Below are 20,567 nucleotides of genomic sequence, written 5' to 3'. Positions count from 1 at the left end.
AAGAACGGTACATCCGGTCTTTGGCCTTTTATACAGGCCCTGATTGCGCAATCGACTCCATTCAAATTGTCACCTCTTACTGACATCTAGAGGAAGGCGTGGGCAGTGTTTGTATCCTCATAGGATTTACAGGGACTTTAAAACTGACCTGGGACCAGAGGCCAACATTTCTGAAATCTCACTCCATATCAGGAAAAGTGCTGTAGAATGAGTTCTGTTCCACTCAGAGACATAATTCAAACGGCTATAGAAACTAGAGAGTGTTTTCTATCCAATAATAACAATAATATGCATATTGTACGAGCAAGAATTGAGTACTAGGCAGTTTAATCTGTAGAGCAAATTATGCTAATGCGAAACAGCACCCCCTATAGTGGCAAGAAGTTAATTTAAACCGTTTTATAGCAATTTATATCCGTTTAGTGCGATTTTGAGGCATTGCTTTGTGATGCACTTTGAAGCGCCGGGCACGTTTCGGGGTCCCGGTCGAACGTTAGTGGGCATTTCGACGGACAAGAGGACATCTTTCGACCAAAAGAAGATTAGACCCAAGAAAGGATACATTGCCCAAGATTCTGATGGAAGATCACCTCATAGTAAGAAATATTTAAGATGATAAATCGTTGTTCTGTCGAAAAATTTTAAACGCATATTCCGCCATTTTTTTTGGTATAGCTTCGCTTGGCGAACCCTGTATTGCACAGTAAGGATAATTTTAGAAATGTAATTCAGCGATTGCATTAAGAACTAATTTGTCTTTCGATTGCTGTCCACCCTATATTTTTTAGTAAAGTTTACGATTAGTTATTCATTACGCCAGATCACTGTCCAAAATGGCGCCCGACATTTTCAGGCTAGTTTTGCTAGTATTGTCATTGTATAACCACGGTTTTTTGTGGCTAAATATGCACATTTTCGAACAAACTCTATATGTATGTTGTAATATGATGTTACAGGAGTGTCATCGGAAGAATTCTGAGAAGGTTAGTGAAAAAATTAATATATTTTGGCGATGATTACGTTATCGCTCTCTTTGGCTTGAATCAATGCTCGGGTAACGTTTGCACATGTGGTATGCTAATATAACGATTTATTGTGTTTTCGCTGTAAAACACTTAGAACATCTGAAATATTGTCTGAATTCACAAGATCTGTGTCTTTCCATTGCTGTGAGCTGTGTATTTTTAAGAAATGTTTTATGATTAGTAATTAGGTAATACACGTTGCTCTCTGTATTTATTCTAGTCGAGTTGTGATGGTGGGTGCAATTGTAAACTATGATTTCTACCTGAAATATGCACATTTTTCTAACAAAACCTATCCTATACAATAAATATGTTATCAGACTGTCATCTGATGAGGTTTTTTCTTGGTTAGTGGCTATCAATATCTTTATTTGGCCGAATTGGTGATAGCACCTGATGGAGTAAGAAACTGATGGAGTTAGAAAAGTGGTGTCTTTTGCTAACGTGGTTAGCTAATAGATTTACATATTTTGTCTTCCCTGTAAAACATTTTAAAAATCTGAAATGGTGGCTTTATTCACAAGATCTGTATCTTTCATTTGGTGTCTTGGACTTGTGATTTAATGATATTTAGATGCTACTATTTAATTGTGACGCTATGCTAGCGATGCTAATCAGTGTGGGGGGGGGTGGGGGGTGATCCCGGATACGGGGTTGAGGTTCGTGAAAGGTTAATAACAGCTACCCCCAAGCCATAAGACTGCTGAACAATTAATCAAATAGCCACCTGGATTATTTACATTGACATGCCCACATCCCTATGGTTTAAGATTGGAACCCACCCATGTGGGTCTGGGCGTATACCTTATTTTACTATTTCAGTATTGATACAGGAACCGGTTTGGGTTTTTACTTTACCTTCTATGACGGCATTGTTTGTTTTGTTAAATGTGATATGCAATTCTGGAGCGTGTAATGTCCGACGTTACGGTTTACTGTTTGCTGCTTGAGTTGTCTTTCTCCCTCTCGTCCTGCTGAATGCTGCTTTGCACACCAAGCCCTGCCCCCTGTCACTCAAGGAGAGAGCAGTTGCTCAACCACGTAGTTACAAGTGCCGTTCATTCTGCTGTCTCCATGGTCAAATGCAAAAAGATGTTTGTGAGAACGATGCTGCTTTCTACAAGCATTCTATAATTACACTTTTAGTTTGTGTATTTTAATGTCTGTAAACTACTGTCTGCTAGTTTTTCTTTTCTTAGCAAGTTCTAGCTCAAATAAATTGCGTTAGCCGCTAATGCTAATCGCTAGATAACTGGCTAGCTAGTGTGCTAAATGTACTAAGTCAGAGCAAACTTAGCTAGTTATTAGAATACCACAGTATAAGTCATAATAGCCATAAAACCTCGCAGTCAAACAAGAAAATGGTTCCAATCATTTTTCCCATAGATTTTATAAACACTTAAAGGGCTGTTTTTCGTGTAGGCTTATCCTGGCGTGACATTTCGATAACCGCGTAAATTTCTCTACAACAAGGTGACTTATAATCAACATATTCGCCTGTATTTATCCATGCAAAATTAAATGCTAATTAGCTGTTAATGTGGCTGTCATAAAGAACTACAAATGCCATGATGATCTGGACAAGACTGTCAAATCGAGGCAAAGGTACAAATCTCTGGATTAGCTATCTAATGTTAGCAACATTTGTAATGAATGAATTGGCTAAGTTCCGTGAACTGTCTTGTGCAGGTTTTAAATTGACACAATAATTGTGAGCAAAGGTGTCAGCTAGAGATGACGTGCAGGAGCTTGCAGGGATGTGTAGTCTTGCATGATGTCTACTTTGATGCTAATTAGTGTTTTCAAATCTGAGAGTAAATAGAGTTGAATATAGTGATAAAAGTCACCTTTTACATGGTTATCAAAATGTCACACCAGGGTAAGCCTACTCAAAACACAGCCCTTATTTGAATGAATGGTGGGAAAATGATTGGAACCATTTCCCTGTTTCACTGCTAGGCTTTATGGGTACTAGGACGTCTCCATTGTGGAGTTCTATACAGCCTGGTACCAGTGCTGGTGTAGGCCTACATAAGAATGTTGTTTGTGCAACGGTATCTTCCAAATCAGAGAGGAATAGGCGAATCATGAATATGTTAGCTAGATAGCTACACGAGGTAAGAAAACATGTGATGTAACATCAGATTAGTGTCCCTGGAAACACTGACCAACACTTTGGTTCCTACCCTGTCAAGAATTCCTCCCTGGCTTATTAATTTATTGTCATGTCAAACAATGTATTAAAGGTGCTGCCCACTATATTCCAACTATAGAATTAGATTAATCATTATGTTTCCATGATTCCAACACCAGCAATTATTTAGGCATAGATATTTGGACCATATTATGCAGCTCTGTGGGGCACAGTGGAAATTATAACAAAAATGCAGAAATTGATGAAAATGCTGAAAATTATTTTTGTTTGAAGTTGGATTGAACAATATAAAACATTCAGAATGGAGAAAGAGCATGTCACGATCGTCTTGAGGATAATGAGTGGACCAAGGCGCAGCGTGTGAAAAATACATCTCTTTTATTAGAGACGAGTGAAACACGAAACGAACACTTATAACCAAACAAAACAACAAACGACCGTGAAGCTACAAACGTAAGTGCAAATACAAAAGCTACAAACGTTCTACATAGACAATTACCCACAAAACCCAATGCCTATGGCTGCCTTAAATATGGCTCTCAATCAGAGACAATGAACCACAGCTGCCTCTAATTGAGAACCAATCTAGGCAGCCATAGACATACAAACACCTAGACAAGACTCTGACCCATTTAACATACAAACCCCTAGACAATCCAAAAACACGTGGTGCCGGAACTGGTGGTACCGGGCTGGGGACACGCACCTGAAGGCTAGTGCGGGGAGAAGGAACAGGGCATACTGGACCCTGGAGACGCACATTAGGCCTAGTGCGTGGTGCCGGCACTGGTGGTACCAGGCTGGGGACACGCATCTCAGGGCTAGTGCGGGGAGCAGCAACAGGACGCACAGGACTCTGGAGACGCACAGGAGGCTTGGTGCGTGGTGCCGGAACTGGTGGTACCGGGCTGGAGACACGCACGATAGGGCGAGTGCTTGGAGGAGGAACAGGGCTCTGGAGACACACTGGAAGCCTGGTGCGTGGTGTAGGCACTGGTGGTACTGGGCTGGGGCGGGGAGGTGGCGCCGGAAATACCGGCCCGTGCAGGCGTACTGGCTCCCTTGAGCACTGAGCCTGCCCAACCTTACCTGGTTGTATGCTCCCCGTAGCCCGACCAATGCGGGGAGGTGGAATAACCCGCACTGGGCTGTGTAGGCGAACCGGGGACACCATGCGTAAGGCTGGTGCCATGTATGCCGGCCCGAGGAGACGCACTGGAGGCCAGATGCGCTCTACCGCATAACACGGTGTCTGCCCGTACTTTTGCGCTCCACGGTAAGCTCGGGGAGTTGGCGCAGGTCTCCTACCTGACTTCGCCACACTCCCTTGTATCCCCCCCCCAAGAATTTTTTGGGGCTGACTCACAGGCTTCCTACCATCGTCGTGCTGCCTCCATTCACCGGTATCCCTCCTCGCACTGTTCCAGAGAATCCCAGGCGGGCTCCGGCATTCGCCCTGGGTCGATGGCCCACCTGTCGATCTCCTCCCACGTAGTATAGTCCAGATCCTGCTCCCATTGCCATAAATCCTGTGTATGTTCCTGCTGCCGCTTGACACGCTGCTTGGTCCCGTTCTGGTGGGTAATTCTGTCACGATCGTCTTGAGGATAATGAGTGGACCAAGGCGCAGCGTGTGAAAAATACATCTCTTTTATTAGAGACGAGTGAAACACGAAACGAACACTTATAACCAAACTAAACAAAACAACAAACGACCGTGAAGCTACAAACGTAAGTGCAAATACAAAAGCTACAAACGTTCTACATAGACAATTACCCACAAAACCCAATGCCTATGGCTGCCTTAAATATGGCTCTCAATCAGAGACAATGAACCACAGCTGCCTCTAATTGAGAACCAATCTAGGCAGCCATAGACATACAAACCCCTAGACAAGACACTGACCCATTTAACATACAAACCCCTAGACAATCCAAAAACACATACATTCCCCATGTCACACCCTGACCTAACTAAAATAATAAAGAAAACAAAGAATACTAAGGCCAGGGCGTGACAGAGCAATTGAAATAACTTATAATTCGTATTTCCACTCAAGGGTCATGATCTACTCAAAGCATATTCAGAACTTTTTTATTGTTCAAAAACATAAAATACCTGTCAAACTGTAAAAAATTCAAAAAATATTGTGACATGATATTTTGTCAATTGGTAGTATTAGACTTAGCATCCCTTCAGCAGAAATGCTTTCCCTTTCATTTCCTCTCAGTCTCTCAGTTTGTTGGTAAGCTAACACATATTTTTTTAATTCTTTCTTCAGTCTGCTGCCTCCAGCCTTTTGCCACTCTTGTTTCCTTTGTGGTGGGTGGGATGGAATTTCCCCACCATACATTGTACAGGTTGGCACTGGTTTCTACAGTGCCATATCCTGTGGAAGCTTTAGGGTGCAGCGTGATTACATTTATGTATTTATTATTTACAGATTATTTATTTGCAGGAGCTGTGAAAATGTGGCGAAAAACAGCAGATAATCATGTTACTAACGAACAGTACACGGTACAACTGCAAAATGATATGCAATCATGCAAACACCCCAGTTACCATAATCAAAGATGTAGTGAAAGTGTATTCTGTGGTGGGTCTTTCTCAGTCATTTGGTTATTTTGCTACTTCTAGCCCCTGTTCTAGATGGGAATCGTGGTTGTTTGTATGTTTGAGAGGAAATCCTTTAGCTCACAGCCCATGGGTGGTGGTTGCAGCTCACCCCAACACAAAGCACTTGGATAAGGCCTCGAGTCTGCCTTTGCTTCCTCTGTTGCTAAATGCACTGATGAAATGCGCCCAATAAAAAAAATACAAATCGTGTGCAGTCAAAATGACTGCTTTAGCGGTTCTAGTGTTAACCACACCTATAACCTATGAGTGAGCTCAGAATTGGCAAGACATCTCACCTTAATTTTGTCAATAGGGGGGCGCTATTTTCACTTTGTAAAAAATTGTGCCCAAATTAAACTGCCTCGTACTCTATTCTTGCTCGTACAATATGCATATTATTATTACTATTGGATAGAAAACACTAAAACCGTTTGAATTATATCTGTGAGTAAAACAGAACTCATTTTGCAGCAAACTTCCTGTCAGGAAGTGAAAAATCTGAAATCGAGGCTCTGTTCCAGGGCCTTCCTATTAATTTGCCTGAAATCTATGGATATACATGCACTTCATACGCCTTCCACTAGATGTCAACAGGCAGTGAGAGGTGGAATGGGGTGTCTAGCTTGATCTGAGGCCGAAAAAGAGCTTTTGGAATGACGTGTCTGGAAATGTCATTGTCTTCGAAGGCGCGAAAAGGAACCCCAGATTGCCTTCTGAAAAGCTTTCGGTATACACGTTAGATATCTCCGGCTCTGATTTTATTTGATAGATGTGATAAAAACATCATAAAGTAGTTTTTTTCAACGGAGTTATATCAGTTTATTGAACGTTTATTGCGAGTTTTGGAATTTTCTTTTCTTTGCGTCATGTGAAGTTGGGCACGTTTGCGCCACATGGCTAGCTATCGTTGCTAATTCGACAGGAGAAGAGGACATTCTAAAACCAAACAACGATTATTCTGGACAAAGGACTCCTTGTACAAGATTCTGATGGAAGCTCAGCAAAAGTAGGAACCATTTATGATGTTATTTCGTATTTCTGTGGAAAATGTTTAGTCCTATTTTCCGCCCTCAATGCGGGCGCTGTCTCGCTATAACGTAAGCTGTATGTCGTACTAAAGTTATTTTTAAAAATCTAACACAGCGGTTGCATTAAGAACTAGTGTATCTTTCATTTGCTGTACAACATGTATTTTTTAGTAAAGTTTATGAGTTATTTGATTAGATTAGGTGACTGTCCAAAATATCTCCGGACAATTTTGTGCAGTTTGGCTACGTATTCACATTGTAAAACCACTATTTGTACCGCTAAATATGCACATTTTCGAACAAAACATATATGTATTGTGTAACATGATGTTATAGGACTGTCATCTGATGAAGTTTGTCAAGGTTAGTGATTAATTTTATATCTTTTGCTGGTTTTTTGCGATCGCTACCTTTGCGGTGAATGAATGCGTTTGTGTGGTTGGCTATTGTGGTAAGCTAATATAATGCTATATTGTGTTTTCGCTGTAAAACACTTAAAAAATCTGAAATATTGGCTGGATTCACAAGATGTTTATCTTTCATTTGCTGTACACCATGTATTTTTCATAAATGTTTTATGATGAGTATTTAGGTATTTCACGTTGCTCTCTGTAATTATTCCCGGCTGCTTTGGTGATATTTTTTATGGTAGCTGCAATGTAAAACTATGATTTATACCTCAAATATGCACATTTTCGAACAAAACATAGATTTATTGTATAACATGTTATAAGACTGTCATCTGATGAAGTTGTTTCTTGGTTAGTGACTAATTATATCTCTATTTGGTCGGTTTTGTGATAGCTACCTATGCGGTAAAAAAATTGTGAAAATATGCGGTTGAGTATTTTGCTTTTGTGGTTAGCTAATAGAAATACATATTGTGTTTTCGCTGTAAAACATTTAAAAAATCGGAAATGATGGCTGGATTCACAAGATGTGTATCTTTCATTTGTTGTCTTGGACTTGTGATTTCATGATATTTATATGCTAGTATTTACTTGTGGCACTATGCTAGGCTATGCTAGTCAGCTTTTTTACTGATGAGGATGCTCCCGGATCCGGGATGGTGACCAAGTAGAAGTTGAAGCCCATGCCTCCCATAATCTGAATTCACTCATCAGTTACTGTCCACACTACTTCCTGTTAAATAGAGAAACTGTCAACATGCACACACACCACAGGATCATTAATTTGTCAAGAAGGCTTTCCAGTAAATTGTCCCCCTAAATTTGAACTCTGACACAGCCATTTCCACTTCCCCTGTTAACAGCTAGACTTCCACATAATAAGGAAGATCACAGACAAACATAGAGAAACAAGATGGCAGACATTGTTGTCCAATGGATAGGGTTGAATATGTAAAGGCAAATAGGCAAAGATCTTACGGATGGCAGCGTCAATCTGGACTGCATGGACCACAACAGTGTTAGTTGCCAGCCAATGAAAATTAGAAGCTGTGTGTGTTGTGTATGTGGTGACCTGTCCTCTGTGACAGTACATCATGGCCATGTGGGCCACCTTTTCCTGGATTGCTCTATAGTTGTGGATCTTGTCAAACTGGATCCTGTTGGCAGCATGGTCCGCCTGAGGGAGACAGGTCCTAATGAGCATGAGGGGGATCTGACTTAAGAAAAAAGACTGCAAAAAGTCAAGATATATTCATGTATTCTTAACCCGCAGTAAGAGAGTAGTTCTCCTTGCCACCATTGTGCTTTGACTTCTACCTATTGGGGTTTCCAAAAGAAATGCCCCAAAATCTATAAAAGGTTGAATTGAGTGACACAAATACTATTGTTCATTGTCACAAATTGAGGAAGCTTATACTTAATCTAGCTTTGTCAGAGAAAGAGGACTGTGAACAATAAGAAACATCACATCTTGAGACACAGGCTTGAATACTGGGTCTTGGTTGCATGTTTTGGGGATTGCCATTATTTAAGTCATGTCACCCTCTGTCCTTTACTTTTTATAAAGAAGACTTTACAGTATAACACACTGTTAGTGTTAGAATCTTAATATCACGCAGAAATGGAGTTAGAACTAGTTTTAGGAGGGCATGTCATTTAAAAAAACAAATGTTTTCCCCCAGTTTCCCCTCCTCCTTGACAGAAGGGTCTGCTCTGCTCCTTCTGACAGTTGAAAGTGCTGTGTCCAGCTAATAATCACCCCGATAATTGCCTCGAAACTGAACCTAAACCATACCGAAACTAATTTCACACATAACAGATTAAATAAATTAAGTAAAGGATGATGGGGAGAATGGGCGAGTTGATGAGCGAGGGGAAGCAAACGATGCTAATTGCCTATTTACTGAATGAAACAACCAACTGTGAATGAAGAACAGGGCTGAACATTCTATTGTATTGATACACTAATTATAATCAAATGTTATGTACTCTATATCAGTCCACCGACTAAAAGCAGTCTTATCAGTCTACTCTGGCCTACTTGGAGTATGCTCCTGTCACGTCGTTCGTAATAATGATGGTCGGACCAAGGCGCAGCGTACGTAGAGTTCCACATACTTTTAATGAATAAAGTGAAACTTAAGCAAATACAAAACAAATAAAGATTAAACGAACCGTGACGACAATGCAGTGCTAACAGGCAACTAAACATAAACAATATCCCATAACACACAGGTGGCAAAAAATGCTACTTAAGTATGATCCCCAATTAGAGACAACGATAACCAGCTGCCTCTAATTGGGAATCATACAAATCACCAACATAGAAAATCAAACATAAGAACCCCACATAGAAAATATAAACTAGAACAACCCCCCAGTCACGCCCTGACCTACTCTACCATAGAAAATAAAAGCTTTCTATGGTCAGGAGGTGACAGCGTGCGTAATTATACATGCTTAACGGCTTTCAATATCTGGAAAAAATATCCGCAGCAGCTGAGCGATTGTAGGAGAATGTAGTGATGATGTAGTCTTATGTTGACAAGGGGAGAAATGTCACCATCGACAATTTATTCACTTCACTGTCAATGGCAATGCTTGCAAAGAAAACAAGTCTGGCTTGCACCATGAACAAAGCGAGATGGGAGCTTCCTCCCTCTGCGCAAAATAAGTAACCTGCACAGCCGTTGCAACCTTGCTGAAGAAGAACAAGGCGACTGGGACACAATAATGAGAAAACCGGAGACTATTAGCACTACCAAACAAAGATGTGTCAAGCAAGTGAAAGTTACAACATTTGTCAACTATTAGAAGGGATAACAGCTAAAGGAAACTCAACTGATGCCATTGTGTGAAGACGCAAACAAGCACCAGCTGACAATAATTGACTATTTTTGACTGCTGTCATATTATATTCATTATAATGCCATTATTGCTTTTGTGCTGAGTTTTACTATTTATCAAGGCCACTTGGCGCTTATAATGTTGTTTAGGCAGCTGATGTCTTGACCATGGTAGGGGTATTTTTGTTATAAAAATAAGCTGTTACCTTGTTCCAACACATGCTTTCTTTTTCATAATTGTAATAAAGGCACTCCACAAATAAAATAAATTGAAGTATACATTTTTTATTTATTATTTGTGTAACGGCTTTCCTCCTCCTCTTCATCCGAAGAGGAGGAGCAGGGATTGAACCAAAATGCAGCGTTTGAATTCGACATAATATTTATTTACAAAACGGAAAAACACGACAACACTTTAATAAACTACAAAACAATAAACGACGTAGACAGACCTGGACGACGAACTTACATTAAACACGAAGAACGCATGAACAGGAAAACTGACTACATAAAAGAACGAACGTACAAACAAACCGAGACAGTCCCGTGTGGTGTGACAAACACAGACACAGGAGACAACCACCCACAACAAACAGTGTGAAAACACCTACCTTAATATGACTCTCAATCAGAGGAAATGAAAACCACCTGCCTCTAATTGAGAGCCATATCAGGTCACCCTCAAACCAACATAGAAACAGAAAACATAGACTGCCCACCCAAACTCACGTCCTGACCAACTAACACATACAAAAACTAACAGAAAACAGGTCAGGAACGTGACAATTTGTTTATTTTTTATATATATATATGTATATATATATTTTTTCTTCGTATTATTATTATTATTTTTAAATGTAGCCTACAGTAACATAAATGAGTGGCGCAGCGGTATAAGGCACTGCATCTCAGTGCTTGAGGCGTCACTACAGACACCCTGGTTTGAGTCCAAGCTGTATCACAACCGGCCATGATTGGGAGTCCCATAGAGCAGCATGCAATTGGCCCAGCGTCGTCCGGGTTTGGCCAGTGTAGGCCGTCATTGTAAATAATAATTTGATATTAATTGACTTGCCTCGTTAAATAAATACAAACTGTACGCAACCACATTATTATTTTTGTGGCACTCCAGATAGAATTTACGAACACAACCGAATTCGTAAAATGTTTAGTTAGTCATTTGTTATGCTAACAAGCTAGCAAGATGTAGCATAGTAACAGCATCAACTTCCGATAGACAGGTGAAGCTCTAGTACACTCAACTGAAACGATACCGTTCGTTTACAGTATACTAAAATGAACTAATAGTATATAGTATGTATACTCATTAAGTATGTAGTATACAGTATGTTAGTATGGGTATTCGAACACAGTTCTAGGGTTGCTACCCAAGCCGGCTGGTCATTCGCTCTATTAGTTTGGTTGCCAGAGACGCGACCCAGTCGTTCAGTCTTTTTGTTCTGTATCTATGGACGCGACCCAGTGGCTGGCAACGTTCTTATCCCTTGCTTGCTAGCTAGCCAACTATGGCTAACTTACAGTCACTTCAAACAGTGCAGACAGAATAACAACAGTAGCTTCATTTGTTTAAGCTGTTTTCTAGTGACATTTATTTGGATACATCCATAACAATGAGCTAATGAGGCACGATTTCTCCTGACATAGAAAATGTGCTCTCTCGTTAAGAGGCTGTTGTTCAGAGGAGCTAGCCAACAATGTCATAGATTTAGCCAGTGATAACTTGTGCAATAGACACCGTCTGGAATGCACTTTTAACACATCAGCCTCCAGGATTAGACCCACCCGAATAAACAGCAACGCACACTTCAGAAACCTAAGTCATGTTCAAACAAGGCACTGTTGTTAGGGGTCATGGAAACATTGCTGAAAATGACATACAAGTTCCGAGGAAAAAGTTGTGAAAGATCGTTGAAGATGATACAGCACCAAGAGACGAGCCTCGCTGAGCTAAAATGTAGGTCGCAGACACAATGTTGGTCACTGTTTGTAAAGGTATGTGTTTAAAACCTCTTGGCCCCAGCTCATAGAATAAAAGGTACAACCCAAATTATACCAAGCAAGATATTGCCCTATCTTGATCAGGTCGTTATTGTAAGAGAGAATATGTTCTCAATTACTAACCTGGTTAAATAAAAATGTAATAAATAACAGATCATTAATCTGCTCACCATCCCTGGTCCAGGGAAGCCCCTGGGTGTGCAGGCTTTTGTTCCAGCCCAACACTAATACACAATCTTTAACTAAGCCTAATCGATGAAGTGTATTATTGATGGACTGGAAACAAAAGCCTGCAAGCCAGGTAGCTCCCCCGTACCGGAGCTTGTGACAACTGCTGTAGGTCGTCCTCTATTAGTTATTGTACTGCACTGTACTGTTGACCATTAATCAGGAATACAGCAGCTCAGTTTAGTATTAGTAGAATATAAACTGGGTGGTTCGACCCTGAATGCTGATTGGCTGACAGCCGTGGTATATCAGACCATATGACTAAACATGTATTTTTACTACTCTAATTATGCTGGTAAACGGTTTCTAATAACATCGTACATCTGGCCAGTGTGAACACGAAGCCAATAGACACTACAGTATGTACCACTCAGTCTATTTTCAGAGCAGCGATAGTTCCTCTTCTGCTTCCTCTCAGCTCACTGTGTCTTCTCAGAGTGATACTGTCAGCGACAAAAACATACTCATTGCAAGCGGAGTTGGTTGCATCATATTGTTGGTTCTACGTCCAACTGGCCAAACCGTTCACTGTTCATGGGATAGTTCAGAAAATAAATAAAGATGTCTAGGTTGTTAAATTGAGCTTCACGCAGTTTGAGTTTGAGTTTATTTTTACAGGGACAGTGCACATTAATCAACGTTTCAGTAAAAGTGCCGGTTTTAGCCAGCCGGCTAATTTTCAACCGCAGTCCCTGGGCAGGTTATTAAAAACAATTACAATATAGACAATAGCAACATAGAACAAGACATAGCATACAGACATAGCAACATAGGACAAGCAAGACATAGCATACAGACAGAGCAACATAGAACAAAAAGCAGCAAGACAAAATTCATAAAAGCAACAAAGTGTTTCCACACCTCACAAGTTACAGACAACAGACATGGAAAGCGGCAACACACAGCTAGGGACCATGTTCACAAATCTGATTGACCTTTAGCCATGTCTTCAAGCATTTTGTGAAAGTGTGATATGTGGTGCAGTTATGTGTGTCTGATGGCAGGGTATTCCAGACATGGGAAGCTCTCACAGAAAAAGCAGATTTACTAAAGGTGCTTTTCCTTAGGGGAACTACACAGTCACCTCTCATGGCAGACCTTGTGGATCTGCTGCCATATGTTTGGGTTTTCTGTTTAACAAAAATACTGAGTGGAGGGGGAGCCAAGCCATTTAGGATCTTGAATACAAGACATGCATCGGTGTATTGCACAAGATTTTCCCAACTCAGGAGCTCATGCTTTCTGAGGATGTGACAGTGATGATGGCTATTGGGCTTCCTATCAAGCACTTTGAGAGCCTGTTTGTAGACAGACTGAATAGGTCTTACTGTTGTACAGCAAGCTTGGGCCCAACTAGTCAAGCAGTATGTTAAGTGGGGGAGTATCATAGATTTGAAGTACAGTTTTGCTACCTCTGTAGTCAAACAATTTCGTATAAATCGGAAATTAGCTAGGTTGAATTTGGTTATTTGAATTACCTTTTTCACATGCTTTTTAAAAGAGAGGTTGGAATCAAGTATGATGCCAAGGTACTTAAAATCAGATACCACCTGGGGCTTCTCCCCTGACACATAGACATCTGGCTCAGTAGCATCTGTTGCTCTCTTTGTGAAGAACATGCAAACAGTTTTTTTCACATTGAGATGCAAACACGAGTCACTGAGCCACTTTGTAACCTGGACCATTACAGTAGTGAGTTCTTGTGCAGCTTGTTGTTTGCTCTTTGCATGCACATATATCACTGTATCATCTGCATACATTTGAACTTCAGACCCAGTACAGACAGAAGGCAGATCATTAATGTACAGGCTGAACAGGAGGGGCCCCAGTATTGACCCTTGGGGCACGCCCACATCATAGCTAAGAGTGGGCGACAGCTCATTGCTCACTCTGACACACTGAGTTCTGCCTTCAAGGTATGATTTCATCCATCTCAAGGCATCGGGGGAAAAGTTGAACTTGGACAATTTTGTGATGAGAATCTCATGGTTAACAGTATCAAAAGCCTTCCTTAGGTCCAGAAACACAGCCCCAACAACGCCCCCTTTGTCCATCTTGGACTTCACATTTTCCAGAAGAAAGCAGTTGGCCGTTTCTGTGGAGTGTTTCGCTCTGAAGCCAAACTGCATGGAATGTAATGTGAAGGGGCTGTTGTTGAGGTGGGCAATCAGTTGTTCTGCTACACACTTTTCAACAACCTTTGACACCACAGGTAGTATACTAATGGGCCTGTAGTTACTCACGTCAGCAGGGTCGCCTGATTTAAAGATGGCCGTTATTATGGCCGACTTCCATACCCTTGGAAACACCCCGAGACCAATAGATGTGTTGGTGACCTTAGTAATGGGGCCAATGAGTGACTCTTTGTAGTTTTTAAGAAAGGTAGAGTCCATCCCAAACACATCTTTGGCTTTAGAGTTCTTTAGTGAGCTAATCACCTTGTCCACCTTTGACTCAGAAACCTCCCTTATGATGAAGACAGGTTGAGCATCATTTACTAGCACTGAGCCCAAGAAACCAGTGGAGGGGTTCTGTGTCAGTACCCTGACAGAGTCAATAAAGTAGGAATTGAAGGCTATTGCTATTTCGACTGCATCCTGTGTTAGATTGTTATTCACCATGATTTCTAGTCTTTTTGCAGTGTTACTATGGTCTTTCCCTGTTAACTTTTTTAGATTCTCCCAGATCAGTTTAGAATTTCCCTTTGCTTCACCAATTATGTTAATAAAAAAGTTTGCCTTGGCCTGTCTGATTTCTTTCATCACCTTATTTCTCAACATGGTAAACCTACGTCTGTCATGCTCTAATTTGGATCTTAGGGCTATTTTTAGATAATAATCTTGTTCTTTCATCAATTTCCAGATTTCTCCATTTAGCCAAGGAAGAGTGCTCTTTTGGCCAGGTTTGGATTTGATTTTCTACTACTAAGAATATTAGTAGTCAATCTTAGCTTAGATTCAACCTCCTCAACTTGAAATGTTGACACGTTTTGTTGTTTTGTGTGTGTGTGCATGTGTGTGTGTTCGTGTGTGTGTGTTTGCTTGAGCACAGAATCTTCCGGATCTTCAAGGGAACTAGTGGCATCCTCTGGCGATTCATGGCTCTCAACAGTTTCCGGCTAACAGAGAGAGTCAAAGGTTACTAAGTAGAATACCAGGAAGCAAAGATTTAATGAAACATATTTGTCAGAATGTAAAGTCCCCTACTGTACTGTGAGCTGTGTGGACTGTATCAGGTGCAGTAACCTGCTTTGATATTATTTTCTGTTCTCTTCCTTTCTGACTTGAACTCTGTGTACATACCATTTATAGCATCACTCTTAAGATGTGAATCTAGCTATACAAATTGAACACAAATTGTGTGTGTACAGAATGCTGATAATCAGCTAAAACGCCTACAGAAGACTGAAAAACCCACTGGGCACCGGTAGGTTGCTGGTTTGAGAACTCACCAAGCAGGCCAAGAGGTTGGTCACACACACACACACACACACACACACACACACACACACACACACACACACACACACACACACACACACACACACACACACACACACACACACACACACACACACTTAACGAACACACACTTTACGGACATCATGCCTTGTTCCTCCATCCTTCTCTCTCCCTGTCTCTATGTGTCGGAAGGCAGATTGGGGCACAGGGCTGACACTACAGGGAACCCATAGTGGAGAACTGGTGAGTATATTAGTGTGTTTGTGCCTGACTGTACGTGTTCCTCAGTTTGCTGTTAATATTTTTTTGTTCTGTCTGTATTCTGTGGACGGTTCAAGCCAGTGAGCAGTTGGGAGCCCTTGTTGAAGTGCTGCTCCTCAAACACGGCAGGAGGATCCTAGTTGAGTGAATAAGAGCGCCGTCCACGTGACTGGATGGGTGCTGCTATGACAGTGGATTGGATGTTGATACTGTGGTATGTAAGCCACTGCAGTGGTGAACATGGTTGTTGTGTGATTGTGTCAATCAGAAGGGTGTTTGATTGTATGACTCTGTTTGTTTGTCGTTGGTACAAATGCGCAGTTTGTGCTGAAGAGACTTGCTGACAGTGCCATTGACCTGTACGCCATGGTGGTCGTCCTGTTTCGCTATAAAGTAGTACACTGCTACACACATACTCAATCTCTGTCTCTGTACCTCACACGTTCATCATCACACTGTGTGTGTTTGGTGGACTTCGGTTTAACCCAACCTCTCTGATTCAGAGGGGTTGGGTTAAATGTGGAAGACACATTTTGATTGAATGCATTCAGTTGTGCAACTGACTAGGTTATCCCCTTTCCTTCTTTCCTTTCCCAGGGTGTCATGTTCCCTGAGTCAGGGCTATCCCTCTGCCCAGCATGAGAAGATGTTGTGTGAGAACTGGTATTTTGAGATGTGCAGGTGCAATGTTCTGTCTGATTATAGATAAAGACAAGTACTCCTCTTGCCTTCTCTGCTTCTCACCGTGCTCATTTAACATTCTCCTCTTCTTCTTTTCACTCTCTCTCCTTTCTCTCCTCCCCTCGTCAGGCCCGTGAGAGGATTATGCAGAACATCAAGACTCTGAGCTCCCGCAATGCCGAGCAGATCTTCAAGAACCTGAGGGCCATCTCTACAGTTGTGGTGGAAAACGGAGGAGCGGTCTCCCCTCCGGCTCTGGGCTTCTAAATGCCCCCTCTCATCCCTGTTCTTAGCTCTCCCTCCTCTCTTTATTGCCTCTCCCTCCCTCTTTCCATCTCCCCTTTCCTCTCTCTCTTTGACTACAGCCACACTCTGTTTCTCTTACATTCCGACCTCCACCTCTGACCTCCTTCTCGAAACTTTCACCTCTGCTCTGTGCATTCTATATCAGTTATATCATCCTCCATATAGTGCCAAGGGACTGAATATGACACCCGATTCCATCCTGAGAAATGTATACTTGTTTTTATTAATTGGCCAGAGCAATGACAGTACTGTCAATGTGTCTCAAATCTGTAATCCAATGCTGGAACTTGAGGTTGGAGCTCTTAAATGCACCATGAATGTTAAAGCTCATATGTACGTAATGTCAACACGATCGTTCTATGATATATATATGATTGTTCAGCTTAATGTAACACTGCAAGCAAGATGATCTGTTTATCAAATGCTCCGTCCGCATCGCCAGTAAGCTGAATGTGTTAAATTATGTTTATATAATTATTTAAGTCAATGAGACGCAGAGACTTTAAGCATTCCTCCCATTGCCGTTCTATGGATAATTTCAAAGGAAGGCTATTTTGTTTAGATACATTGATGTATTGAAAGCTGGGCTTCTATGTGTATCTTCATACCTTTTTGTGTGATTGGTTAGTCCTGCTTAGTTTCAGTCCATATTAATTCATACGGTACATGCAACAGCTTAACCCGTTAGGTTATAAAATCTTTGCCTTGGAAACAAATCGCAAAATGCTGTGCAGTACCTCTTTGTGACTTGATATCGAGAAAGTTCTACACGTTAGCTAGAAACTCAAATGACTTTCATAATTTCTTAAACAGGAAATGTTTTCTGTAGAGTAAATGTGCTGGTAAAGTCATTCCTTCACATCTACCATTACTATAACCAAAGTGCAGCCGTTTCCTCAGCTAAAATTAATATTAGCTCAATAAACTGTAATAGGGTCTAATCTACCAAAATGACTTCAATTTACATCGAGATATTATGGACATTTTGCTACATAGTTTCTGATGCCCTCGCAGGATTCTAACATGGCTCTTATTTGCCCCGTTCTACCCCCAGAATGTCTGCTAGCCTTACAGTGCCCAGTTCAATGCTGTTTTTTAAATATTTTGATTGCAAGGAACAACAATATTTAGTATTGTTGTCAGTTACGTACTACATACATATTAAGTGAAGATAATAGTTTTAACTGAGTCATTGGAGAATTGTCAGGTCTTTTGAAACCACACACACACATTTGGCCAGTGCCTGTTCTCATAGCAGTCGCATGATGGTAGTGTGTACTCTGTAATGTTCAAGGTTCGGAAGGAAATCTCTGTCTTCTGTCTGTCTGCACCAGAATGTAGCATTGGAACATTTCTGCAAACTGAGCTGTCCTGCTAGCTTATTGTCTCTAAGCTTGGCCAGTGCACTGCACCACGTGGCAAAGGAGGTATTGTGATGTGTTGACAAAATAAATACAATGTCTAAACTGAAGTATAGTCACTTGAACTGCCCTTTAAAAGTTGTTTGTTTGATAAATGTTACCCTTTGTTATTTATTATATGTTTCCCCACATGTGAAACGGAAAAGAGGGCGGCCATGAAACACCTGGAGGCGAGAGCTAGAAGAAGACAACAAAAGATCCAGCATGGGGTGGAACGAATTGGAGAAAGCTGCCCAGAACAGAGTGCAGAACAGTGCGATTCGTCTATGCCTTATGTCACCTGGTGGTACCCCAAGTATTCATAACAGTATAATTCTGTTAGTTTGAGAGAAAGGCCAGGTACACTAACACTTAACCTAAACAAAAAAACATGTTGAGACAAGTCTTCATTAAAAGCAATTTATAGTCCAGGACTAAAACCTTTTGTAATGTGGGTCTGAGCAGGGAAACCCCTCCAGTCCACTCATCTGAACCTTAATGGTAGTTTCACTTCATCAACACCCTCGTTTACCGAACCTAACCAGGCAATTACAGGAATGAGTTGTGGTGTATGAAGACTGATAATGTGTCGATGTCAAACATTGTCCCCTGCTTCATTCTCTGTGAATGTGCACTACGAATCATAGTTTGGTTGTGTTTTTTCATGTAGGCTATCTGCTGCACCAGTAATGAGGAACTCTTGCGGTTTGCCGTTGAGAATTTCCCCTTGTCTGAGTGTACAGTGAGCGCCAAGTCTGACAAACTGAAGTGAAGCGAGCTCAACCACAGAGCTGCTACTGCTCCAGATCACATGCTGTTCATAGTATTAACTCTTGTATTACTGAAAATCTCTCACGCGTCCATATGGTGGTGATGGGCAATAATGTTCAATCTGGCTCCTGCTTGAATTAATTGGAGTCTTTTAATTTCAAGTAGTATGTATTGTCTTGACTTTATCTCACAAATAAAGTAATTGCTGCTTCAATTATCATTAAGGAATCAACTTTTGCATAGTAGGCTAAATTGCACAATGCTCATGCAGTCAATTCTGGTGTCTTCTGGGGGATTTGTACTAGCGGAGTAGGCGCAGGGAAGCCACACCCACCCAATGAGATTGCGCAAAAATGCTCTTTACTTGTCTGTTTTCCAAACAAGACATTATTTGTCTTTTTACCTAAACGTGCAAACACCATACGATAAAATTCATAGCAAGCAGTGCACTGGGTTAGTCAGATTTGATGAAATATAACAACAGATTCACTGAAATGACATTCACTCTTACGGGATGGGTTGCCAAAAAGAACTAACTGAAAGCCACACCCCCAATAAGCCACGAAAATGATTGCATTGAGGCATAATGTCACTGTGCTTCTATGGCTATATATACACCATGTCGCGGTCTATTTCATTTGTTCATTTAGCACACCAGACAGCTCATAATCCAGTGCCTTTAATACAATCAACACACCTATTTTTTTTGTTGTTGCTTCAATTAGCTTTATAAATGCTAAATTTTCTCTCAGCCTTGTGGAAAAATGTGTAGAATAGAATGAAATGAGCTATAAAACTATACATTTTCCTCTATTGTAGGAAAAATATATATACTACTGTTCAAAAGTTTGGGGTCACTTAGAAATGTCCTTGTATTTGAAAGAAAAGCACATTTTTTGTCCATTAAAATAACATCAAATTCATCAGAAATAAAGTGTAGACATTGTTAATGTTTTAAATGACTATTGTAGCTGGAAATGGCAGATTTGTTATGGAATATCTACATAGGAGTACAGAGGCCCATTATCAGCAACCATCACTCCTGTGTTCCAATGGCACGTTGTGTTAGCTAACTATGTTGTGTTAGCTAGCAACACAACGCTGTGTACTACTCCCTTCACAGAACAGCGCAAACTGTCTCTAACAAGAATAGAAAGAGGAGTGAGAGGCCCCGGTGCACAACTGAGCAACAGGACAAGTACATTAGAGTGTCTAGTTTGAGAAACAGATGCCTCACAAGTCCTCAACTGGCAGCTTCATTAAATAGTGCCCGCAAAACACCAGTCTCAACGTCAACAGTGAAGAGGCGACTCCGGGATGCTGGCCTTCTAGGCAGAGTTCCTCTGTCCAGTGTCTGTG

Source organism: Salvelinus namaycush, chromosome 6, assembly GCF_016432855.1.
Source record: "Salvelinus namaycush isolate Seneca chromosome 6, SaNama_1.0, whole genome shotgun sequence".
Lineage (NCBI taxonomy): Eukaryota > Metazoa > Chordata > Actinopteri > Salmoniformes > Salmonidae > Salvelinus > Salvelinus namaycush.
Note: the sequence above shows the minus strand (reverse complement) of the source record.